Raw genomic sequence first — 26,239 nt, forward strand, 5'->3', positions numbered from 1 at the left:
TTCCAGAAATGCAAGGAGCTTCACAAAAAGTCTGCAGTTACCTTGTTTTTTAAGTAACCATGCAGAGCTGACAGCTATTAGCAGTAGCAAAGACTTGCATAACAAGGAGTTGAAGGAAGGCTTAGTGCTATCCACACCAGAGTGATTTAAAAGAGAATGAAGACACGTATTTCTTTATGATGCATTATGTAACAACACAGAGGCCAATCCAAGGCATTCAAAAAAATACAAGACGCATATTTGATCATATACTTGTTATTTATCAGACAAATATTTTACAGTGCTTATAGCTTAAAGCTTATGAAACACCTAACTTAGGAATGTTATCCAGTACAAATGAGTTTGAAATGTTTTAGATGGCATATTTTATGTTTTGTACATCTTTAGGAAAATATAATAGATCCCATAATTCATTTTCTTCAAACTTCTGCAATACACGCAATCTCAGATAAAATAAAATTGTCAAAATCAGTGATAGCTGGACCTTCTGGTTCACATTAGTGTGAAGAGAAAACTGCTGTTGAGCTGACACATTGATAGATTACGAGTTCTGCTGAAGAATAGCTAAAAATGGTGATTCAATCTTGTCGCTACTGTATAAGAAGAATAACAGAAGTGGAGATGTTACTCATGATATCGTGTCTTTTATCAAAACCCAGAAGGGTTCTGGTGCATTGAACACATTCTTTTCCTGAGAGCTTCTGGCTCTAAAAAATACCACTGTAAGTAAATGAAACTAAATTGGCCTATTAAAAAACTAGGGTGAGCTTGTGCCCTAAATTTATTTAAATACGAAAATAAAGATTGGATTGTAAAAATACTGTCTTTTAAGGGGTTTTTTTTCCTCCTTTTTTTTTTTTTTAACAATAGAAACTGGTCTTGTAATGATGAAATGGAGAGCTAGGAGGATTATGAAACACAAGTAAGATGAAGGGCAAATCTGACTGAAAGAGAGGGAGAATATTATTCCAATTATTTAAAACTTAGCTGGGTTAGTTCCTTAATTAACTTAAATTAATACAGCTCCTCTAAAATCAATAAGGTGATACAGATTCACCCAAGGCGTTTCTAGCAGGTAAGATAATGCGAACCATAAACTTCTGTTAGGAAAGTAAACATAAAAAGATGTGGAGAGCCATCTTTTCTAAATAGCTCCTTAATCTTTAGATGTGTAAAAGAAAACTTTTAAAAGAGTCACCTTAAGTACTTCTGCTATGCTACCCCTGGTCCTCCGTTGATCTGAACCTTGCGTGGTCATTCATGCTGAAGTGAAGTCAGGTTTAAACATTGACTTCAGTCCCTCAGTGCTTCATACTTCCCTGTGCTGCTGCAAATCACCACGGAAGGCTCAAGATGGAGGGAACGGGGCCTTGGCTTGTGCCTTCCTGCCACGAACATCACCAAATGCTCCCAGCGCTTACTTCTGATTTATCCAAGGAGTTCTGCAACAACAGGAGGGGGAAAAAAGGCTTCACAGTCCTCATCCTTCACTGCGAGGGATAACAGGTAAGGAGAAGGAGGAAACAGAAACATGGGGGGGGGGGGGGGGGCGTGGGGATGTGTGTGTGTGTGTATTTCTCAGTACAGGCTCCCTTCTCCCAAAGGGAAAGAAACCTTGACACAAATTTCATCACATCACGAAGACATACACAGGCAGGTACCTTGGATTTCTGGTAACTCAGTGGTTTTGTTTCAGGGAAGGATAAAGTATTCTTTTGATTTTTATTTTTACTTTTCCCAGGGCCTCTATAGTAAGTATTTGCAGCTTCTCCCACAATAAATAATGTTTCACATTGCATAGGAATTTTTTATCTTAAAAAAACAATCTCCCCAGCAAAACTGTGACTTAAGTTTTGTACTTAATTTGAGGATGAATGGGGAAGAAGGGAAGAAAAGCAGCAAGGCAGAAAGTTCATCACCTTGCTCTGAAACGTAGGCAGAGCCAGAAACCGAGATTAAATCCAAGAAATGTCTCAACCTTGTTCTGTGTTTTGCCTACAGTTCTTATACACACATTTGCCTTTTGAGTATGCACACCGACATCTTTAAGGATATTCAGGCAACGTATTAACACGTTGTGGATAAGGGAAAGAAACAAGCCAGAAATATTTGGAGGGTGTGAAGCAGTAAACAGTAACCAAATAGAAACGTTTTAAGCAATGCTATTACGGCTTAACAGCAGAGGAGATTTAGACATTCTCTTTTCAAGCCTGTAAGCTTGGTAACAAGTGAAATGAGTTAAATTTTCGGAGTTCGGAATGCAAATGATTTTTGTTCGCTCTTAAACAGAAGAGCTCTGATCGATGCAAGTCTGCTTTTAGGACAGGCCCGGGGTGAGGGGCTGCGGCGGGCAGAGCTCGGGGGTTCTGGCCAGGCCGGCACCCAGCCCGCCTTGACCAGGGGTTTCATCTTCGTTAGACTACACCTCGCCGCCGCACCAGCCAGGGGAGAAGAAGCTATTGCATCCCCCCCGCGTAGCGCCAATCCCCTCTGCCAGGCCCAATATCCGCATCCTCTGATTTTTTTATTTTTTTTTTTTTCATTTTCTTTCCCTCCAAACAGCACATCTACGCAGCGGCCTTTACCTATTTGCTCGAGCCGCGGCTGCCATCTGGGCGGCCGGCTGAGGAGCCTACGCGCAGCGGAGCGTCGCCGGAGAAGAAACCCCCGTCCCTCCCGGGCGGCGGGCGAGGGGCGCGCTGCGGGCCGGCTCCTGGCGAGCAGCTTTCCCGCGGCGGCGGCGGCGGCTCGGCTCTGCGGCCAGCGGCGGGCAGCGTCCATTGCAGCTCGGCGGGGAGCCTCCCCGCGCGGTGCGGGCTTCCGCGGGCCCTGGCAGCGGGCGGGGGGACACAGCCCCGCGACAGATCCTCACCCCCCCCACCCCCGCCAGGTGCCTTAGTTCGCACCCCGTCCTCTTCCCACAAATCCACCGGCGGTGGCCGCCGAGCCCCGGCAGCCCGGCGAGCCCGCAGGTCACCGGCGGTAGGTCCCTCTCTCTCTCTCTCTCTCTCTTTTCCAGCTCTCCCCAAGGAAGCAGCGCGGCGGGGCCGCTCTCCGCCCGGCGCTCGTCCTGCATTTCACCGCCCCAAGGACGACGACGCCGGAACCCTTAAAAAAAACAAAGGCGAAAACTGCCCGCTTTCCGCGCTCCCTTCCATCCTCGCGCCAGCACCGCCGCCTTACGCGGCTGGCTACCGGGGAGAAAAAAACAAGGGGGGGGGGGAGAGGGTAAGGAAAGAAAACCCGCCCCGCGCGCCCCAGAGCTGCTGCCCGTCCCGGGGCGGCGGGGCCCAGCCCGGCGCACCTGACAGCCCGCCGCGCCGCGCCGCGCCGCGATGTATTTCCCTCCCTTAGCGACAGGGGAGGCGCGCGGCGGCGGCGGCCCCGCCATTGGCGGAGGGGAGAGGCGCGGCGCGGCCATAGGCTGGCGGCGCGGCCAATGGGACGCGCTGTATCCGGGAGGCCGGGGGGCTGCCGAGCTATTTAAATCCAGCTCGGTGATGTCAGCGGGGGCGGCCGTTGGTGGCGCGGGCGGCGCGCGGGGAGGGGGGGGGGGCGGTCGGGCGCGCGCCAGGCGCCCGCTCGTCACGGCGTGGCCGCTGCCTCCGAGGGGACGCGGGAGCGGCCCGGCCCGGCGCACCTGCGCGCCCTACCGAAACAGCCCCGCGGTCGGGGACGGAGAGATCCGGCGCCCCCCCCCCCCCCCCCCCCCTCCTCTCCCCGCTAACCCGCAGCTGTACGCTTGTCCCGGCGGCGCTCCTGGAATATGTGGGTTCATTTCGGGGTGCTGGCATGGCGCGCGCGCCGGGGCCGAGGCGCGGTCAGGTGGGCCCGAGTTTCATGCTAAGCCCTCTCTGCAAGAGAAGGCAAAAGGGCCGCTCTCCGCATTCGCAATACTTCTGCAACTGTTCAGGGGGAGGGGTTACCTCACAGTACCTTTCTGTGCCGCTCCGAGTCGTGACCAGTGCCGCCCCATGGCCTCAGTGACACTGCAAAAGCAGACAAGTGCGTTGAATTTCATCCCCGAAACCGCGCCTTCGGAACAGCACGGCTTACCCTTGGTGTGCCAGGGTTGCCTGGTTTTGGTCCTGAGGGGCTGCCACAGGCGAGAAATCCCCACCTGGAGATGCTGGTTTAAAGGTGCACGTTTGGACCACGCAGCACACCAAGAGTAGGTACAGCCACCTGGTCTATTTTCCTTTAACGTTTCTGATTCCGGTTATGGCAGGTCCTGTTCTGTGGGTCACAGGGAGAACTTTTAGATGCTAAAACCTGATAGATGCTTCTGGCCACAAGTGTCCTGTCTTCTATTGTCTTCCCAGCACAGCAATCGCAGATGGAGTCAAAATGGTGTTATGATACAACAGAAGATAAGCAAAACCAAGATCCAAATGCGCTGGCCTGTCTTGGCAGAAAATGCCTTGTCATCTGTTCTGCACTTCAATATGCTGAAGACCTGTCCTGGAGCTTGTCTTATTTAGCCTAATAAAGGCTGAAAAGTGGAATTAAAGTGGACTTGTTTGACCTGAGGCATGTAATCATTCTGCCTGTGGCCTCGTGCCCTGATGGTTGCACAGCTCTTTCCCTCTTGTGTGACCCAAACTCACCCATGATGTGACCAAAATGCAGGCATCTCCCATCATACAGTGGTGTGTCACTCATGCTGGGAGTGCACATAAACATCAGGTAACAGACTCTACGCTTTTCTCAGTTTGCTGTGTGCATGTGTGCTGTGACCATAGGTTTTTGGCCTGTAACTGCAGGCATTGTAGTTGCCTAAAGATGCATGTTCAGCTATGTGGCTGCAGAAGGAAATACAGTGTGGTGACCTGTAGAAGTGGATCCCTAAAGGCCATGTTGGGGTGTGCTAAGCTGAACGCATAGGGCATTAGTGAGCTGACTGTTGTTGGTCCAGAGAAGATGTATCATGGGGAAAGTGGGACTGGAAACCAGGAGGAAGGAGGTTGCTGACAACTAGGGGGCAAGGTCTCCACAGACTCCCAAACAGGACACTGGGAGCAAACAGCCTACACTGTTTCATGGTGGAGCTTCATAAATTCCCAGTCACGATTAGTATGAGAGGGCAGTTTTGATCTAAGACTTAGCAATTACAGCTGGAGTGGGAAGGTGGTACCCCCAGAGAAGGATGAAAAGCCCTTACTGTTAGGTATGAAGGAGCTGTCATTGAAACAACGTTCCTTTACTGTGGCAGGATATGGTTACAGAGACAGGAAACAGCAGGGGAAGGCTGACCATGGAGGTGGATTCTGTGAGGGGAGGGAAAGGCTTGTCATCATTTGGGGTCTTCAGGGTGAATCTGATTTTAAGGACATTATTTCACCGAGTCAGATGGAAGAATGTGAGAGCCCCTTTCAGGAACTGACTCCATGTGCCTTTTCAGTCTCATTGGCATTTTCTTGCTTTTCCCTATTTGAAAAGCTGCTTGGAATAAAGATTAACTCACTACACTCAGCATGTTGTTTGTGTATCGTATTTGTCCATTAATGCCATGCTCCAGATCTTCTGAGTTGCCTGCAAGGCTCAGGAAATAATATTTTTTTGTTGTTTTGATTGAACTTTCTCCCCATGGTCCATTGGTGTGTTACTTCTAGGGTGACTTGGGTAAATGTCAGCTTCCTCTGAAATATCAGATCAGCATTAGCAAGAAATGAAAAGTTGGGCAGAGGTGTTTGTGGTGGTCCTGCTCCTGACTCATGTGTCTTGCTCACATGCTTCGAACTAATCTCACGATCAGATTTGAGTTGAGAAGAAATTTTTTTCTAACATGGGCCATTACATTTTTTTTGTGCAAAAGGGAAGGGGAAAGCATTCACCCTCCTCTGCAAGATGGAACGTGGTTTGCTTTGTAAATGAACTTGGGTATTTTTGAGGCAGGAACTACTGGAATGGACAGAGCCCTTGGCCTGGAGTAGTAGTATAAACCTTAAGTTTGTTGGGGGGCAGAGGGGATGTTAGTATATGTGAGTGGAAGCGGGGAGGGTGAATGGATCTTTCTGGACTTCACAGCTGTCGCATAAACTTACTGGGACAGAAAAGAACGTGAAAACTTCATCTGGTCAATCCCATGCTTTTACTACCATTAAGCAGGATCCATCTCCTCATCTCTTTTCTGGTAAATATCCAAATTATGTGAAGATCTTCAGGGATGGATCTTTATAACCTCCCCAGGCATTTATTCCAGTGCACCACTTTCCTTAGCTTAGGACAGTTGCCTCCATTAGAAACTCCTTAGGTGCAGTTTAACCCCATTAACTTCTTGCCCTGTCCATGTAGAGAACAGGTCATTCCCTCTCTTTTCACCATAGAATTTAAGTATTTTGAAGACTGTCAGCACGTGTACCTTCAGTCTTATCTTTTTTTTTCCTTTTTTTTTTTTTTAGGCTAACAAGACTCTTAATCTGTTCAATTTTTGATCATCAGTAATTTTTTCTAGTTCTCTTCATGTGACCCTGGGAGACTGCAGTCCCTGATCCCTCACTTTGTCCTACCTATCTGTTTAAGAAAGGTCTGGAGAAAGAAGACAAGTAGTGATGTCAACATTTCCTCATAGTCCTTTTTTTCTCCTAAACAACCATGGTGAATGAACAAAATTAATGGCAGGTGAACTTTGCCGCCCCTAGGAGAGGAGCACACACTGCAGGGAAAGATGGATGGATGGTGCTGAAGTGGTGACATCAGCTCAAAAGAGGGACATAGGGACAGCTGGCTGTTAAACTGACGTGTGCAGCTCCATTGAAAAAGAAAAAACAAATCCCAACAAAACCTAGATTTTAGGATGCTTAAGGAAAGGGGATGCTGATAGATGAACAATAAAATGTTGCTGTAAATGACACTCTCTGGAAATGAGTGTGTGTTGCAGCACCTCTGCTCCAGAGTTTCATAGGGTGTACAAAGATTGCTACTAAGGCTGAATAAACTGAGGCACAGAGAAGCTAGGAGGCATGCGGGTAACAGAAGTTCAGATGCAGCAGAACTGAAAATCACCTCCCAGTCTTGACACTGCTTCTTCCTGGCTGGTCTTTAGAAATCATTCTTGCTTCAGACTATGGATGCATGATATAGCATGTTTTTTCCTGTTAAGAACACATTTTGCAGAAGGGTCTATAATACTGTGTAGGATTCAGCTGAATTCAGACTGCAAGATGGGGTCAGTTGGAGTCCTCTGCTTTACAATATCATCAATAAAAATTTATTTTAAATTTTGCGGTCAGGGCTAGTGAAGCTTTTCATTTTTAAATGTGTTTTGTGTGGAAAATCCCTCTGTTAAATAATTACCAAGTGCTCTAAGCATTACTGCATATTTTATATTTCATCTGCCTGAAAGAAAGGGACAGTTCTGTTGCTACAGATTAACTGCAATTTATTTTGTGATACTCTGACTGCTGGAAGAGAGACTTAATAGTTTGTTTCTATTACATCCAATTATTCAAGGAATGGGGCTGGCCGGAAGAAGGGTTTAACCAAAACTTTACTCCCAGTCCCGGCAGACATTTGAGTTCACAAAGAAAAAATCTGCACAAGCTGAAAATGTGAAAAACAGAGAGTGTGATTCAACAGTATAAAGGGTTGCAGTGCTGGATCTTACTTTCTTGGCCGGCATGGGCTATAATGATTTGCTTATTTTACCTTTGACATAGCCTTATTCCACATTTCAGTGTAAATTTTTCTCAGGCGGCAAAAATAATCATCGCTGCAGCTGCTGTTGCGTGAATTAGTCCTAGATACCAATGGACGCTAATTGTGTTTAAAATTAAGAATGTGGCACCAAAAGCTGTTCAGATTTAACCTTTTCCTCACAGAAATTGAATTACTAATGATTCTTTTTATGGAATGAAAGATAAGATCACCTTTTAATTAATTTTGATGATCAGCTCTTTGCTGCTGCAGCTCTTTGAACAGTAGGTTGTGTCCCTGGCTCTGCTATGGGCAGTTCTGTACGTCTCGCTGCTGTTAGCAGCCTACACCAGCAGGTGTTGGAAAGCAACTCAGAATGGTAACTGTCACATCTGTTTTCCTCGAAAGTTGTTTTGTCTTGTCGTCAAGACAAACTTTGAATTGTGAGATGGCTTTGTATTCCCAGCACTGCAATTGGCAGCACCATTCCTGAAGGAATAAAATGCTTCAATCTTCATGTATGTTGGACCTAATAGCCCTCCTGGCAGTCAGCAGGAGGCTTTAGTATGCCAAAAAATGCAGACGTGGGCTCCTCAGCCTGAAGAAATTGCCCTACATTAAAGAGTACAGACAAATGTTGATTAATCAAATGTGCCTACAACACACAGAAGTTCTCTCAGAGTATAAGCTAACTTCTAAGTTTTCTTCTCTGGTGTAGCACCAGTAGCTCTGAGCTCTAAGCAGTCCTCTGCTTAATTTCACAGCTGTTGCTTAAGTAGCCCATCCAGTTTGTTTTCTAAGCTATACAGAAGGCTGTGCACACTGTCTGTGTGCACTGGAGTTCAGTTGTATATTTTGCTCACATCAGCTTCTTCCACAGTGTTGCCTGGTTAGCACTTGCAACAAGCATCTTGTGAAGCCTTCAGAAAAGTCTCTTCCAGCTTGTCAGAAACAAACATGTAGGAAGGATGCTGGTGACTGTCTGTGATTATAAAGAGGATGGTTGCAGTGGTACTCAGTGGTCTGTTAAGGGCCAGATTCCTAGTCAGGCCCATTTAATGAGCATTGCAGGGAAAAATCAAGGACTTGAATAAAGCTAAATCTCCATTCTAGCAATCAGACTGGGGAAATGAGTGTTTTCTTGCAGCCCCACTGAGGCTTGCAAAAGCTCTTCCATCTCCAAAACATTGCTGAGACTGGTGCCAATGAAAATAACACACAGAAACATTTTTTTGGACAATCTGAGTATGGCAAACTCTTGTGAGCGCAAGTGCAGGGAGCAGATAGAACAGGCCATTCTATCTATGAAGACTGGAGGCATTATTTACCATCACTGAGATTCAGAAGATTTTTTAATGTTATTGATCAGTATTCCTAAAATGGTGTTGAATTGTAGTTTTCCTGTTGTGACAAAGCTGTTTGAGTACTGTTTTGATATTTTTTTTGTTAATAGCTTGGGACCGCATATCAAAAGGCAGGGGACACTAAAGAAGGCTGTAAGAATGTGTTTAAAATAGCACAAGGAGGAATTTTATGCAGTATTTCCTAGGTGCAGTGTTCCTAAGCAGTGTAAAATTTGACTCTATTCTTTCCTGAAATTTATATTAAAGTTTGTTTTTTAAGTGTTGGGCTGTTTGGGTAACTACTCCTAGATTTGAGATGAAGTATAGTGGGATATGGTATCATGTCAGTAAGTATTAATCTCTGACAACCCCATAGAATGAAGGGGGCAGCTTGTCTGCTGAATTTCCCAGTATGTGGATTATTTTTGGTTTTAAAAGTTAGCTCTCACATTTCAGTGTTGTCTTCCTTCTCCCCACAATCCTGAATAACAGCCTATTCAATAGCTAGAATAAAATTTAAGTCCAGAGATGACTGTTAAAGTAAATACCAGGATGACATTTAATATAAATTCTTGCCTAAAATATCTGTGACAAAGCCTAGATCCTATAGGTATGCATATGTATGTATTGGTACTAGAGTATGATCTAGGTGGGGTTTAAGCACCATGTTCCAAAAAAAAGCAAATCCATGAAACCACTCATCACCTCTTCATCATCTGAGCATATGCAGACACCTACCATCTTTGTGACACTGTTTTAATCCTATGTGGAATGGCTTCATGAAGACAGCTAAATCTTTAGCATACAGGGAGCTTACTGAGTTCAGCACAGAGCTATTTCCAGTCCAGAATGCAAACCAGCAGAGATGGTTATTTTCCACCTTCTGCCTAATGGTCAGCCATTATAGGACTTGCTGAGGAAATAAGACTTTCAGTGTCCTCAGACAACAACTCCCACCTACTAGATGAGAGATCTCACCTTCGTGGCATGAGTGGAGTCATGACACAGCCTCTCCTGTGGTTTTCAGAGTTGATTTATATTCTCTGCTATGCTTGCATAGAAATGTTTTCCTTTCTATAACCACTTAAAATGCTATATTCCTCTGGTTTCTGTGGAATTCCTGGTTTGGAGTAAGGAAACAGATAATTTTAACACAAGAACTGAAACTGTGTCTGACTTCTGAGTAGATAGAAAGAGGAAAATGTCTCTGGTGCTATTTCCTTAGGTCTTTAATTTCTGAGATAAAAAATTTACATCTTTGCTCTGGTACACATACTCTCTACCTCAACTTTTCCTGCATCCTTTGAATAATTACTCTGTTAGGAGTTGTAAGTCATGCAGTGCTTTTCAATTTATACAATTCAGCATGCAGGAGAATTGCATATCAAATTTATGGGCTGAAATGGAATCATCAACCATTCACCAGGCAACACCTGTAAGCTTCTTGTCTTGAGCAATACAGAACACTGAGCAGCTACTGGGTTAACTTGTCCTAACACAGAGCAAAAGTCCCTGGAGTGAATCCAGCGTTACTTATCTGTTTAAGAGCTGTGTCCGTGTGTTTGATTGGTGTGTTGTTTTGGTTTTGTTTTTCCAAGGGAATCATAACTCATTTGCACAAACAATCCCTAGTCCATAATGAATACACATACCAGGATTTATAACAGATAAATTAAAGGAGATGTGCTCATGGGACAGCAAAGCATGCAGGAGTAGAAAGGATAAGAAGTACCCTTTTCATGCTGTCTGATAAGAATGATCACTTAGAGCAGAATATAATTTTAATTTCTAAGTTATCCAAATACCTGCATCAAAAAAGGAAAACAAAGCGAGAAAACAGGTGTTTGTGGGCACACTGGTGTCACAAGTGCTTTGGTATCCTGCTTTTGCACATTGCATTGAATATCTGAAACGTAACATACAGCACCAAAGTCCACAGTGTTTCTATAGATGTCATTAAAGAATGTGACAGTCTAGGCTGCAGGAGAAAATAAGAAGAAAACGTGGTCCCACTTAATCATTTGCCTGAATCTTACATTACTTTTTTCAGGGTGAGAAAAACAAGGACGCTTAAGCAGAAACTATGTCTGGTGGTAAGTCAGCTGCTGCTCAGAAAAAGTGGTGAGACTCTGTATGACATCCTCAGAAAAATGAGGAAGTAACCAAGAAGTTGTGATCTGCTGCACAGAGCTGAGGGCACATTTTACTCTTTAATTTAGGTAAATTTAATTTACCAGTAGATCAGCTATGATAAGATATTGAAGAGAGATAACCATGTTGTAGGTGTGGGTGGAAATAATATGCACAGCAAAACAAGCTAGTTGGGTATGTGGCGAAGCGTGTTGCTGGAAAATCTTGTGAGACACTTCATACTAGCTGTCGTATTGTATATAAACCTGTGTCACATGCTGTTGATCAGGCAGAATTCAAATGCTGAAGAGACTCAGCTGTGGCAGTCTCTGGCTTTGTGTGATTGCCAAACAGCCCAGTGTGGAACACTTAGTATCATCTTCTACTTCTGCTTGTTATGACTACGTAGTGCTGTTTCATGGCAATTCTGAGGTTATTTGAAGGACCCTGGGGAAGGGAGTCTCAATGGCATGCGGCACTGGAATGGACACAGCAGCAGCTGGAGGCTGTAAGAAGATTCACAGAGGAGGAAAGGAGAACAGGGCAATGGAAAGAAGCAGAAGCGAACACATGCAAAGATGAAACAGATTTGTACCATTATGGTAGAGTTTACCTTACCTAGGGATGCTAGGACCCATGGGAAGCTGAAGAGATTATCGGTGCTGTTTGTTTAGCATGGCAGACCTGCTCATCTAATTATTTTATCTGTATTATTTCTAGAATACAAGTAATGTGCAGGCTGTACTGCTATGTGGAGACAAGGAATAAAGTTCAGCTGCTGGGATCTGCAGGTGCTGTTGTCTGTGTTCTCTCATAATCTAGTATGTGGCTGGCAGGAGGGCAAGAAGCTAGTAAAGAGGAGAGTCACAGTACACTTGGTTGTGTGGTTCAAGCAGCTATAGATGTCAAACGATAGCGTTTCTTGTTTGGGAGTTAGCCTGGGTTAAAACTCTTCAGACCTACTTGACTGGGGCAAGCCTCCAGGCTGGAATGCTGTTAGGAATTTGCAGCTTAAAGCTCCCTGGCACAACAGTTGCCATTTTTCAGTTTTTGTGGCAGTGGAGCTGGTTCCTGAGAGTGGGAAGGGAAATCTCAGAGGGTATTTGTGAGACTCCTAGAAGACGCATGTAGGGATAGGGAGGGAATCTGAGAGAAGCCATCAGGGTGTCCTGAGTCTGGCAGACCTGGCAAGGAGGGGGAGGCTGTATTCAGTCTCTTTCCCTTCTCTCAACCTGCCCCTGTCTCTTCCTCCCCAGGGGTGGCTCCTCATGTTCTTGGAGTTTCCAGCTTGTTTCCAAAACCCACAGCTTTCTCCTTCCCACCTTATAGCTGTCTTCCTTTATCAACTCAATTCTGCCTAGAAAAAAAACCTCCTTATGGCTTCTGTAGCCTCTAATTCTCTGCTGAAAAGTAGAGGATGCCAGTGTGACTTCTGTTACAAAGCTAAGAAGAGGCAGAAGCTGGGTGAGGATTACATAGAGCAGCGCAGCATGTTCTGTCGCCCAAGGCATAGGCAAAGTCCCCTGCAGTCTTCAGCTGCTCCAACCCCGCTCCTACATTGTCTTGGCCTACTGAGCTGATGTCACTCGAGTAGTCACACTGATGTCAGAGGCCTGCAGTTTGACTTTCATTACATTGCTATGTAGTTGTTAGGAATGTAACTTTTGTTAGGTAAAGCATGATAAGGCAAGTGTTATGAAGCAAACATAATTGGTAGAAGTAGCAGAACTAACCTAATATGAGAATACTTGCCCAGCAACTCTACACCCATCATCAAGCAAGACGTTAGAGCAGACCACAGACTAGTAAAGATCAACCTGGATGGTGCTCTCCACCTCATAAAGCTCATCTACCCCCACCTGAAGGGCAGTAACACAGCCCTACCTTGAGGGACACCTGAGCATGGAGGAACCTCAGGAACATCTGCGACCAAGCTGGTGTAGCTGGAACAAGCACACTTTAACACTAGTCCTCCTGACTACTGACAACCACTGGTCCTGTCAGCAAGGAAAGGAGAAGTGGAGATAACTACTCTTTTGTAACTCTGTAGTGTTCTTTGCATTATTACTCATTCTTTCACAGGGGTAATGAATATCCACACCCCTTCACACATAACCAATTATTGTGTAATAATATGTGCATTTAGCCCATCCTGACCTAAACTGGAAGATTGAGTCAGTTCAAGCCTGCCTTGTAGGTTTCTAAACCGGGATTAGTTAATGGCAGGTATTTCCTGTACAGTCTCTCCAAGCACCTCTCCCAGTTTCTGCTCTTTGCCTTCAAAGTCTGGTAGTGACAGTCAGGAACGGGTGACTGTTGGATACACAGGATCACAGCTCAGTGGGAAGAGACCAGATGGGCACAGTAGCCTCTTTTGTCTCTACACCTTTGGGTGTATGTAGAGGTTACATGTATGCAGATTTGTGTCTACCTTAAATGAGCAACTGAATTGATGCTAACTGATTGTGCGTGGATGGCATGAAACATTTTCCTCTTCATTCCAGATTGGTTTTCTATCCAAATTAAAATCTTGGCCAGTTGACCTATCCACCTCATTGATAACATCCCCTGTCTCCTAGCATAAATAAAACACAGCTTTAGTGTATTTCTTGCAAGCTATCCTGACTTAGATGACTAATCATCTCTTCATTCAGGTGTTGTCTTTGGTCTTCTCAGAGTCCTTATATCTATGCAATGTGTAAAACTGGCTGATTCTTCCCCTGTTATGCCTAAAGTAGTTCAGTCTTCTTGAACAGTTGAAACTTATCTGGACTTTCTTCATGTTATAACTTTGTTAATGAAAGATCAGTTTCAGTGGTCTGAGAAGCCCTTTGTTCTCCCTCCTGTTTTTCAGGGAAGCTGGTTCTTATCTTTGCTCAGCCAGTGCTTCCATACTGCTTTGCCTACCCGAGTTTCAGCTCACACTTCAAAATGCTTTCTTCCTCACTAGTCTTGAAGTCTGAGTAGTCCTTTGCAAACATGTACGGTAGACCATTTAAAATGTTATCCTTCTCCCAGTCAGTCTCCAAAACTGTCTGTCACGATAGGCACCAAAACATGGCCAGAGTCTAGTTGCAGACTTTCTGGGATTTACGCACATCATCATAACCACTCCTTCATAAATGCCATCTCCCTCTCTCCACATCCACCCCTCTTATTCCTAATAATTAGATTGCAAAATCTTTGTGACCAAGAATGTTGTAATTTTGCTCTGTATTTCAAGAAACATCTAATATGATTGGCTTATCATTCATGAATAGAATTCCTAGGTATTACAGAAATATAGATAACTTTTATTTTATTCATGTATTCATTTTAAAATAGCATGTGATTTTAGGGAGTATTTTAGGATATTTTTGTGCAATATTCCTGAGAGTAAATACAAACTGTCAGTGATTAAGGATTGTATCCACAAAACAGTTTCTCCATTGCTGAAATTACAGTGGAGTCCTTGTTACCTTTTTTGTGAAACCAATATTCAGCACTTTTAGTGTTTATCTGGACCCTCACCACAAGTCCATAAACTGGATCAGCCTTCACTGCAGGAATGCTGTGATATTAGGACAGAGCAGTTTTAAAACCTCAGCAACTCTGTATTCTTTTAGATACTTAAAGTAATAGATTTTCTAAGCTGTATGATCTTACCAGACTCTTAAAGGACACCATCTGGCTGTACCATCACAAAAGCCCAAGTATGCCTTCCCCGTCCCAAAAAAATGCAAGACTTTTTTTAAGCAGAACTGTTGAATATATTTTTACAATTAAAGAAATTTAACAATGTATTTGAAGATGAAAGAGCATCAACAAAACTAAGAAAGCAGATTGTGGGACTTTTCCCCCTAGAAATACTTGAAAATCTCAGACCTGATGGGAATATGGAATTTGAGCAATGTTTGTCCTTTGTTCCCCCATCTCAGGAATACTGTTCTTCTTGCACTAGGGACAAAATTCATAATACAGATCTCTGGATGTACTGTGGGTATAACAGGGCAGGATACAGAAATTAAATATTTACTTCTGACCAAGTCCCACTCTGTTTAGTGCTTTCCTGAATTAGGACTGTTACTAGCAGTAGATCTGATGATAAAGATGAGCTTTCTCATCAGCCTTCTTGCTACTGAACTATGGCTTTCCAGTATCCTGCAAACCCACAAGTCACAGCCCAAGTTCCAGCCATGCTGTATCAGGACCCTGGCTTATATTATCTCTAATAGAGAAGTAAAGAGCTTAGTGTGTAGAGGAATCTGAGGCTCCATTAAAGCCTTATTGCGTGTTACTGCACATTTAAGATGATCTACAACACTTCATCATCTGGATGTGGTACGCTACATCCCACAAGTGTTTGGGTTTGTTTTGCCAATGAAAACTCCTTTTATTCTTGTGTACTCCCATTATTGTCCATCGAAGAAATTTTGTTAGTATACTCAAAAGTGTTCCCTCTCTGCAAGAATCACCCACACTTCTATGTACATAATTTAAAAGTATAAATGTTTGCATACATGTATTTAAAAGTTTACACACCTGTAAGAAGAATGAATGGGAGATGAACTGATATTTACAGATATTCCTAGGCCAATGATCAAAATGCAGAACCCCTATGTAGGCAGGTGGGAAGAGTTGTGTTTCTTTTCATAACTGAAATCACAGGAACGTTAACAAAGTAGAATGAGACTTCTGCTTGAATGCCTGTTCTCTGTAGCCATACAACCCCTGAAAGCTCTGCTAAGGTGAATTTCAGTTCTCATTATGGATTTCAGGAAGATACAAAGAAAAAAAATTCCCATTCAAAATGTCTTGTCTGATCCTGCTTGAACCGGTAGCTGAATGGGCAGAGTTCCTACTTTTCTCATCTGTTGAATAAGTGTATTTCTTTTGTACCTGTGATAGCAAAGGGAGACAGACATCCTCTATATGTGGTGGTGTTGGTCAGAGAGGCTTCCCACACTCTTGGAGACTATCACCCCATCTCCTTTCTCAACAGTATCATTAAACCTTATGCTGGCATGGGTTTCTGTGGAAATCCCTCATGCACATAAATGAGTAAAACTACAATGACAGCAAACTGCCTGAAGCTTAAGTATCAGAATGCGGTTTCACAGTTCGCCTAGGCTGCTCTCAGTACGTTTTACGGTATCCTTCCCCTGTGCCCCACACCTGCCAGCAGTGCAGGTGGTCCTACCGTTACATACTCATGGATCAGCTGCCTGATTTGGCAAAACCAGCTGCTTTTGGAGAGGGGATGGGGTTTGTTTTCAGCTTAGGCAGGTATCCCTTCCCTGACTGTACAGCCCCACGAGAGCCAGTACCAACACACAGCGAGGGGGCAGGGGCAGGATGTAAGGACATGTGTCGTGGGGGGCAGGACATAAGGTTGCCCATATCTTTAGCAGCAACGAAGATGACTTAAGTTGGTAAAATCTCTCACTAAAAATGTCTTAGAGCAGACTGAGAAAAATGAACAGTGCAAATGGCCAGGATTTGACAGTATCTATTCTTGAATTCCAGCATAGCTAAAACATGATATTGCTGTATTGCTTTTTGTGGTGTGCCACTTGATATGGCCTGAGTAACAGAAGAATTGAAAGTGGAGGGTTTGGGATTTTTTTAAGGCTCTGGCATACGTTTGGTAAGAATAAGATGGTATGTCTGATTTCTGTACTAAGAAAAATAAAGTCAAATTGTAACCAAAACTAGAACTAGTGTATACAGGAAGTGGATAGAATAAGAAGAGTCAATATGGCTTTGTCAGAGGGAATTGTACTTCAAAATCTATTAGAGTTCTTTATGATGTGTGAAAGTGAACAAGGAGCTGAGAGGAATCCAGGTAGATTTCCAAAATACTTTTGATCAGGTCCCTTGGTAAAGGCTCATAACACATTGAGTTTCTGATAAGGTAAGAGACAAAACCTTCTGTGGGTCAGTAACGGTTTAAAAGCTATGTGGCAATGGATAAAAATACAAGTTTTTTCACAGATTTGTTACAAATGGTCTGGTGCTGGTCTTTTATTACTAACTGATGTCGAAAAGGTGAAGAATACAGTGATGAGGTTTATTGATGATTCTAAGTTCTTTAGGATACTAAAATCAAAAGTTAGCTGTAAAATGTTGCAGGACCCCACAAATAGCTGATTGAGAAAACAGTTGACAAAATTAGGTTAATCTAAGTAAACCCTAACTTTTCAATACAGACTAATGGTTTCTAAACTAACATTACTACCATTCAAGAAAGCAGCTATGGAATCATTTTGACTAGTTTGATTGAAATAGTTACACTTGAAAGGCAAGAAACTGAGAATAAATGGAAAACGTTGGTATAGCACTCTACTTCATCTCATATTTCTGTAGGTTACAAGGAAGAACCAAGAGGAATGGTCAAAGGTGTGGAACTTTTCCATATAAGGAGATACTAAATGAAAAGATGTGTCTGTTTGGGGGAAGGGTAACTGAGGGGATACTATGAAAGAAATCTATGAAAATAGTGACTGGTATTAAGGCAGATAGGGACCAATCACGTACAGCTTCTCACAATAAGACAACTTAATAGGAATCTATAAAGTTCTCATTTAGCAGGTTCAGAACACAAGGAAGTTATTTTTCCTGTAATGTAGAATTGAATGGAGAATACACATACCTTTATGGTGACAAAAATGGGAATGGTTTAAAAAAAGAGTCAGAGCAATCTGAAAGACAGGCCTATAGAAGACCATTATTTAATGGTCTAGAAAGAAATCTCCAGCTTGGAATATGCCCTGGAAAGAATCAATTTATATGCCTAATGAGCTTTTCATAAAGCACCCACAATTGGTCACTCTGGGGAAGAGGGAACCATGCCACAAAGACCTTTGGTTTGCCCAAGTACAGACAATTATCTTCTACTTTCCAAACAGAATAAATTACTTTAATGAGACTTCTAGTATGAACCACAGAATGTGAGGTTAGCACAGGTAAAGGATATTTCAGATATTACATGTAGCTCCGTACTGCCTTGATAACAGCAATTAAATATCCAAAGGCATTATTGGCCATCATTCAAGTGGCATTGGTCATATGCCATGAATGCAACAAGTCTACATATAAGACCAGAGCTCCTTCTCCTAGTAAACACCGTGCCATATGTTTTTATCAGGCACTAATTTGGGGGAGAATTTATCAAGTTATTACATTAGAGTGTCCTAGTTATGTCAAAGTATAGAGCTGGGGGCTTCTTCAGTTATACAAATATTGCTGAACATTTAATTTCAGATTCTCAGTCTGGTGGATAATAAAAAATGACTACCCACCAAACTTGTAGCATTAAATGGAGACTGTATTTTTGGCAGCTCATCGGAGAGGGATTAATATTACTGGAATTGCTTTGTTTCTCAGCAATGCATCCTTAAAACCAGCTTCCTCTGAACACATATTTCTATTTTATTGAGAAAAGGAAATATGGTATTAGAAATCAATGTTTTTAAAGGGTAATTTAAAGAAATCTAATCTTGGCAGATGCTGAAATATTTTTTATTTAGAACAAATAGTATTTCTGTCATCTAGTCGGCATTTTAAAATTAGACCATTACTCCTTGATAAGTTAATTACAAAACAGAAAGAGACTCAACCAATCTAAAAAAGCATATTAATGAAAGTATAGAGCACGCATCTAAAAGCTGCTTTTACTGATTTATTGATGAAATTTTACTTTTTATATGAAAAACCTAGTCTTCAACATCTTAAATCATGGGAAAAAATGCTCAATTTTTCACCCAATCACACTAATTTTTTACATTGGAACACTGATGGACTGTTGTTTTTCTGTGCTACCACCCATTACAAAAAGTGACAGCATCATAATTGAAATTATTTAAAATATGGTGCATTTAGATAATTCTTTACTTCAGTATAAAAATGACTGCATAAGAAATGCTGCTACTGGAAATTGCTAGGATGAGCTACCAAAATGGAATTATTGCTCAGCAGGCCATATTCCTCTGGGGGTAGGAAATGAAAAATATCAGAAATTCCTTTGAAATGCAAAAAGATAAGAGGAACAGAAGGAACATTTTTTGTTGTGTCTGAGGCCTGGTCATCTTTAGTCAAATCTTTATGCCACAGGGCAGATACCCAGTATCAAATGCTGCAGAAGGTTCATATTGCACAGGCACTTAGGCTCCATGCAGACATGGGAAACATGGCATATGTTGCAACCATGGGTTGAAATGTCTGCAGGTCCATCAGCTGAACCCTGGTCTCACTGAAATCCCTGGCAAATGTTTCAGCACAGTGAAGTCACAATTTCACCCCAAGGATTTTGGGTAAAAGCAAGCAAAACTCACCAAAAAAAATGTATTGAGTGATTTAGCTTTGTAATATCTGCCCATGGATGTCTCTGTAACTGCTGCATGGCTGCATTTTGTGCTTCTTACAGTAAGAGCCAGCCAAAGCACCCAGTGGGAATCCTTTCTGGTTAGTGCTAGGGTCTCAGCTGTGCCTGAGCAAAAGTCATGGCAGGTACCAGCCTAACAATTTAACAGTATGAACATTGGCAAGCCAGAAGCCAGACTAAATGTCCTTCCCCTGATTTAGTTTGCTAGTATAGAAATTTGCCCATAGAGCCAACTGGTTTGGTGATCTCTTTGGGAGCCTGTCACTTAGTGGTGTGTGCTGACTGGTAAACCCACTTCAATGTAAATACTATTTAGCCTCAAACTCAAACAACTGGAATAAAATATAATGGAAGAGGAAAAGGTTTTAAAATATCTGCCTTACCCCAAAATTTTGCTGTCCTAAAGTGGACAGGCAGGTTTAGCCTTTTCAGATACTGTACAGTTGCATAAAAACAACACCCCCATAACCCAGATTTGTCATCTGTCATTTTCATGCAGTCCCACACCAGTTGGCACACACAACAGAGGCTTGATAATACCTCCTTACAGCTATTTAATTGCATACATAGTCCCAAAACAGCCCTCTGACAATCCATGGGGAATGATCTTATTCAAGTCAGTATTTAATTTTCCTGCCTGTACTTCAGCAAAATGTCTTTCAACCCAAAATACTAATCTCTAAGTGCTGCTATACTGCACATCTTTCCCTCTGGCCATAACCAGGACTAGAACATCATCTATATCAGGTTGCTGATTTTTCTTTCAGCACTTGTCATGGCTCAGTTGGCCAAGAGGTGGTCAGAGTTTCATGCAGACAAGGCTGTGTGACCCCAGCAAGGGCAAGCCAAGATTGTTATAATGGCAGCTGCCGCGTTTGCTGTGTTGCAGTTAGAACAGAGTAACATAGCATAGAATAGGATAGGATAGGATAGGATAGGATAGGATAGGATAGGATAGGATAGAATAGAATAGAATAGAATAGAATAGAATAGAATAGAATAGAATAGAATAGAATATTTCAGCGGGAAGGGACCTACAATGATCACCTAGTCCAACGGTCCGACCAATTCAGGGCTGACCCAAAGTTAAAGCATGTTGTCAAGGGCATTGTCCAAATGCCTGTAAACACTGACAGGCTTGGGGCATTGACCACCTCTCCAGGGTGCCTGTTCCAGTGTTTGACCACCCTGTCAGTAAAGAAATGCTTCCTAATGTTCAGTCTAAATCTTCCTTCCTGCAGCTTTGAACCATTCCCACATGTCTTGTCACTGGAGAGACCTTGCCTGCCAGGGAGAAGAACTCAGCACCTCCCTCTCCACTTCCCCTCCTCAGGAAGAGAGCAATGAGGTCACCCCTCAGACTCCTGTTCTCCAAACGAGACAAGCCCAAAGTCCTCAGCCGCTCCTCACAGGACATTCCTTCCAGCTGTCACCAGCTTTGTTGCCCTCCTCTGGATGCACTCAAGGACATTCACGTCCTTCTTAAATTGTGGGGCCCAGACCTGCACACAGTATGCAAGGTGAGTCCACACCAACACTGAGTTCAGGAGGATGATCACCTCTTTTGACCTGCTGGTTATGCTGTGTTTGACGCTCCCCAGGATGCAGGTTGCCCTCTTGGCTGCCAGGGCACACTGCTGACTCATGTTGAGCTTAGTGTCAAACCAGCACCCCCAGATCCCTTTCTGCAAGGCAGCTCTCCAGCCACTCCTCTCTCAATTTATACTTGTGCCCAGCATTACTTTGTCCTAGGTGAAGAGTCTGGCATTTGGACTTATTAAATTTCATCCCGTTAATCACAGCCCAATGCTCCAATCTATTTAGACCCCTCTCCAAGGCCTCCTGTCCCTCAAGAGAGTCAAGTTTGGTATCATCAGCAAACTTGCTAATGGTGCATTCAACTCCTGCATTCAGATCATTGATAAATATATTGAACAGAACTGTCCCTAGAACTGAACCCTAAGGAACACTGCTGGTGACTGGTCACCAGCCAGATGTAGCCCCATTAACTACAACCCTTTGACTGTACCTGGTGATGTCCAACATCAGGTAAAATCATAAGAAATTTTAAGGAAAAAATGTTTGCAGACAATTTCTATACTTCAAATACAGAAAAAAAAAAAACAAAAAAGGATGCAGTAAAACCCCCCAACCGTCAGTATATACTGTCCAGTGGTGATTTTAAGCACCCAGAAATTTTGAAAAAACAGGTAATTTTTTAATTACATGTGAAGTGTCCTCACATCAGTACTATATCAGGAATAACAATCACCTATAAAGTGCAGTATTGCTCACCTTCCTAAATGTGGAGCAAAATTTAGGCAGACACTAGACCTTTGGCTGTACACACCCCCTGGGTGCACGCCCTCATGAATAGCAATAGCAATACAGGTACCACTGTATACTGTTAAATGAGAATAAGTAAGGGAGGGAATTATGTCTGTTATCAAAAAGTATACAAGCGCAGTGTCCAGCATCATCTCCAGATGCTTAGCCATATCTCAGTGGACACTGTAGTGGGAGATTTAAGACTGACCAGTCTGACCTTTTCTTTAAAAGTTGTATAGCAGATGAACATCTTTTACCATGTACTCCTGCAATCATTCAAGTAATTAAATAGCACATCCAAGGAGCCCCTAAAATTATATCCCTGAGCCTCACTATGTTATTGTAATTAGCTGTCTTTCTTAGGTATTTTTTGTTTTATTGTATCTTTCCTGAGTGCTAGGGACGACAAACCATAATTTCACACAAAATATTTAGAATGGTTTATTACTAAGGTGAGGGCTTATTTTTATTTTCCCAGACTACATGCTTTCTTTCCTTGGCTTTTAATCACAAATATTCATGGCAGTGAGAGACAAATTCATGATGTTCACCCCTTCTATTTAGAGGGAAAACCCGTCTGGTGCTGTTTGTTTTATCTTCATCTTACAAAGTGACACAGCCTAAGTACCCTGAAGGAAAGGCATGTTAGCCCCGCAGTTCTGATTTGGGCTTGTTCCAGGATAGACCATTTTTCAAACACTGCTAATTACCAATGTATAACTGTTTGTATTTTGATATAAATGAAATCACTTTCTTTAAGTGCAAACTTTTCACAGAGAAAAAAATGGAAGTCAGAAGTTCTTTATGAAAAACAAATAAAAGCTGCACTGAAAATTGGACTTTGGATCATTATTCATTAGTTCACATTAGCAGGCATTAGGGAAGTTAGTGTTAGCATGACAATAGAGTTCTGAGCCCAGGTTCCAGTTCTGTCACTTGCTCACAGCTTTTCAACAGGAGTTTCTTGAGTTGCTCCATGGTGGATCAATGTGCAAGGTCAAATGGGGAGTGTCACCGAAGACCTGTGTTAGGGACTGTGTCTGGCCTGGGAGAATGTAGTCTCCCAAGCTAAGTCCATTATTAGGGACTGCATTTGACTCTTGTATTTATCATAGTTATTAATGCACCAGCTCAAAGGTCAAGTGACTCACATGAGATTCTCAGTTTTCATTTGAGGAAAAATATGTCTCTAGGCTCGTACTTCTGGAAAAGTGATGAAACTATACATGTACAAAGGCTTAAGAAGTAGGATACCTAAAAAATCATTAAAAGACACAATAAACATGAAGAATTTTTGATCTGCTGTTATGATCTGGGGGATGAATTCATGATTTTTAAATGTCAAGGACAGGAAAGATGAGGATGTACAATAGAAAAAGGGGTGGAGGAATCTTCCAAAATACTGATGATTTAAAGGCAAGATGACAAATCCATGCAGTGTTGTAGGCTATGATCTTTCTGGTTGTTATATCACTTCAGTCAGTTGAAATTTTACTAACCAGTAACTTGACCCCTGTTCCTTCCAAGTAGATCCACAAAAGCCTTATCAGCTCATGTAGCACAGAATTTCTCTTCCACAAGGGCCTTAAGACCTGTTTCAAGGCTGACACTTCCCATCAATCAATTAAATATGTTTAATTTTATTTTAAAAATGAAACCAGATTTTATGTGAAATATGGTAGGGTTCTGCTGACTAGTTTGTTGTGGGATGATTAACAATGGCCAGTCCTGAAATACTGTTTTGATTAGTCTTTCTTCAGAATAGTGAAATGCTGGAGCAAAAAGTAAGATAGTTTAGCAAGCTTCCAGCTGGTACAAAGCATACATATAACAGCAGTAAGATCTAATAGTAAGAAAAGAGTGTGGGAACTGTGGGCAAAATTTTCACTCTTACCCCAAGTCACTTGCTAGATGGGGAGAAGTCTTCTGCTGCAAGCATTGCCAGTTCCATCTCTGAGTATCCTGTAAAGGGCTTCACACAGGCTTGGTGATGGAAGCGTGGGGTAGAAATCATGGTATCTTGCACAGTGAAGTGGGGAAGGAATGGCTCTGCCACCTGCTTGGTCTGCCATAACCCAGAGGATCTCCATCTGCCAGCTTTTGCTGGAGGAAGGTTTCAGTCCTCACATTCAAGTGAAATGAAGGTGACACAGTGGGGTATCAAAACTGTAGCTGTGCACCCATCCCACTTCTGGCTTTGAGTTACTGTTCTGGCCTTCAAGAGATGGGACACAGAATCTCTACCTTCTACTATGAGTTCTAACAAATACAAATATAAATACAATTACAATTACAATTACAAAATAAATACAAATACTTACTATGTGTTGATGGTCTCTAAGTGGTTAATTTATTTTCTCAAGTTTCACCATTGGACTAATTTAAAGTATGTAAAGCAGCTTTCATTCTTTAACAATGCTCTGTAAGAGTAACGTAGAGGGGGTGAGTTGTTGAGGATTTTTTAATTTCTGTGCTTTTTAAAATTTTTCAGTTAGATTCCACATTTAATTTGCAGCGTGTCCTTTTCTTGGAAACACACGGTCCTAACAAAGCGAATTGTATATCACCTGGGGATCAGGGTCCTCACAGAACCGCTTGGGACTACAAGTATTTTCTCATTAGCATTTGACATTACTGCCAGAGTATGAAGAGAGAACTTCTCTCCTAAACTTCAAGGCTCCAAAATCCCCTTTTGCTTAGCTAGCCAATAGTCAGATTTTCAAGGCAAGGGCACAGCTTCTTCAGAAGTGAAGTCTACCAGTTCTTCATAAATGTCTTTCATATCCCTTGACATAAGGCAAGACCTCAAAACCTGAGAAGTTTCCAACAATTTTCTCCTAAAAATCATAAAATTAGAAAAGTTGCTTTAAGTGACCAATACATTCTTATTTTTCACTTTGAACCCATTCTCTGTGGTTCAGCTTCATTTGTTTAGTTCATCTATTGCTAGCAGGCTGATCACACCCTGGAGTCCAGTCATGGCCAAGTGTTCATAATGTGAGATGATGTACAAACACACTAGTGAAATGGTGCTTCATCGCAGACCCCAACCTAGAATTCTTGTTGAAGATAATCCTAAAGATGACCAGACACCCGAAGAAGCAGGAGTATTATTGCTCAAGACACTATGTTACCATAAAACATGACAGGCTGGCTTTAGTTTGGGAGTAGGTTACCTTTTGTCACATATTTGTAGTCTTAGGGTTGCGGCTATATAGTAAGAGATCCTTATTTGCTTCTCACATTTATTAATATTATGTTGTTCTGCTTGTATCACAGATGGAGACTATTAGAAAGTATTTGGGAGCCTACTGAACAAAAATTTTTGTGTTTTTCTCTTGTGCAGGCTTGCTCCAGAAGCAGTGAGTGGAGAGCACAAAGGTTAAAAAAAACTGTCTAAAAAAGCGGTGTGATAAAAGAAAACACCTAAAAGAAATACTGGGGGTTTTAAACCCCTCCCAACTAGCAATGCTGGGTTTTGTACCTTCAGTTTTATCTGCTTCTCACAGTCTGTCCTACCAAATATGCCTACCTTTCAAAATTACCCCAGCTTTGGAATGAAGGTGTCAGCAGCTGCAAGACCCTGTAGGGTGTGATTATCTTACTTCCTGTCTGTCAACTATGTTTAAACATACACCAAACTGGAAAAGTCGTTTTTCTAGTGTGACTCTGGAGTACACTTAATGATAGTCTTGTTACTGACTGACCTCCTGTTATCTACAGAGATTAAATATCTTGGACAAATTTTCATTGCTTATATCTGTGCCAAATCCTTTTAATGCATGAAGGACCTGATCACTTTTTAACCAGTGGCATAGAGCAAACAAGGCTCATCATTTGATGACAAGGGGCCTGCTTGAATTTTGCAGCAAAGAAACTGAAATTCCTAACAACCATGGGGATAGCAAAAGAAAATGTATCTGCGCAGATCTTTGTCAATTGTCTAATCTGATTGCTAGGTATGTGCTGCCTGGACCAGGCTGAGTGACACTGCAGCAGCCAGCAGTACTACAGCCATGCTACTTTGCATGATGAAAACACATTATCTGTGTCCAGGGCCTACCATCAGAAGCATAACTTCAACTTTCAAAATATGGGATATACTTTTAAAGTATTTATATTGTGGAAATTAAAGTAAATTAGACCATGTTGTAGTGTTGGTTTTAGCAGCTTGCACTTGCTCTATTTCTATCATATTTAGACTTAAATATAGCTGAAAAAGCTTACTAAACCTATAACGGGGCTATTTTTAGGGATCTTTTTATGCAACATTGACTGTTAACATTTCACAGCATCTGGCAACACTGGCCTTTCTGATTATATTGAACCTTGCTGAACGGGAATTTTGGTATCCTTTAAGAGCAATTCTTTGTACTGCCTGTATTCTATATCTTCTCCTCAGAAGTAGGGTGATGACAGGTAATGTCTCAAAAGGTAAGTA

At 42.4% G+C, this 26,239-nt stretch overlaps 2 long non-coding RNA genes across 3 annotated transcripts; one reads left to right on the forward strand and one right to left on the reverse strand.

Moving 5' to 3' along the window:
• Window positions 1–239: 239 nt before the first annotated feature.
• On the reverse strand, window positions 240–3,680 carry LOC141956104 (uncharacterized). The gene is made up of 2 exons (XR_012632821.1): window positions 2,586–3,680; window positions 240–1,442 (listed from the first exon to the last, which is right to left on the reverse strand). It is a non-coding gene; the product is annotated as an uncharacterized LOC141956104 (long non-coding RNA).
• An 87-nt stretch (window positions 3,681–3,767) lies between these two features.
• Window positions 3,768–25,659, forward strand: LOC141968518 (uncharacterized). Of its 2 annotated transcripts, XR_012634886.1 has the most exons (4): window positions 3,768–4,171; window positions 4,328–4,686; window positions 20,712–20,990; window positions 25,145–25,659. It is a non-coding gene; the product is annotated as an uncharacterized LOC141968518 (long non-coding RNA). The 2 variants fall into 2 exon arrangements; XR_012634883.1 differs by having other exon boundaries at window positions 3,768–4,686.
• Window positions 25,660–26,239: the final 580 nt, after the last annotated feature.

The sequence above is a fragment of the Athene noctua genome, chromosome 1 (assembly GCF_965140245.1).
Source record: "Athene noctua chromosome 1, bAthNoc1.hap1.1, whole genome shotgun sequence".
Lineage (NCBI taxonomy): Eukaryota > Metazoa > Chordata > Aves > Strigiformes > Strigidae > Athene > Athene noctua.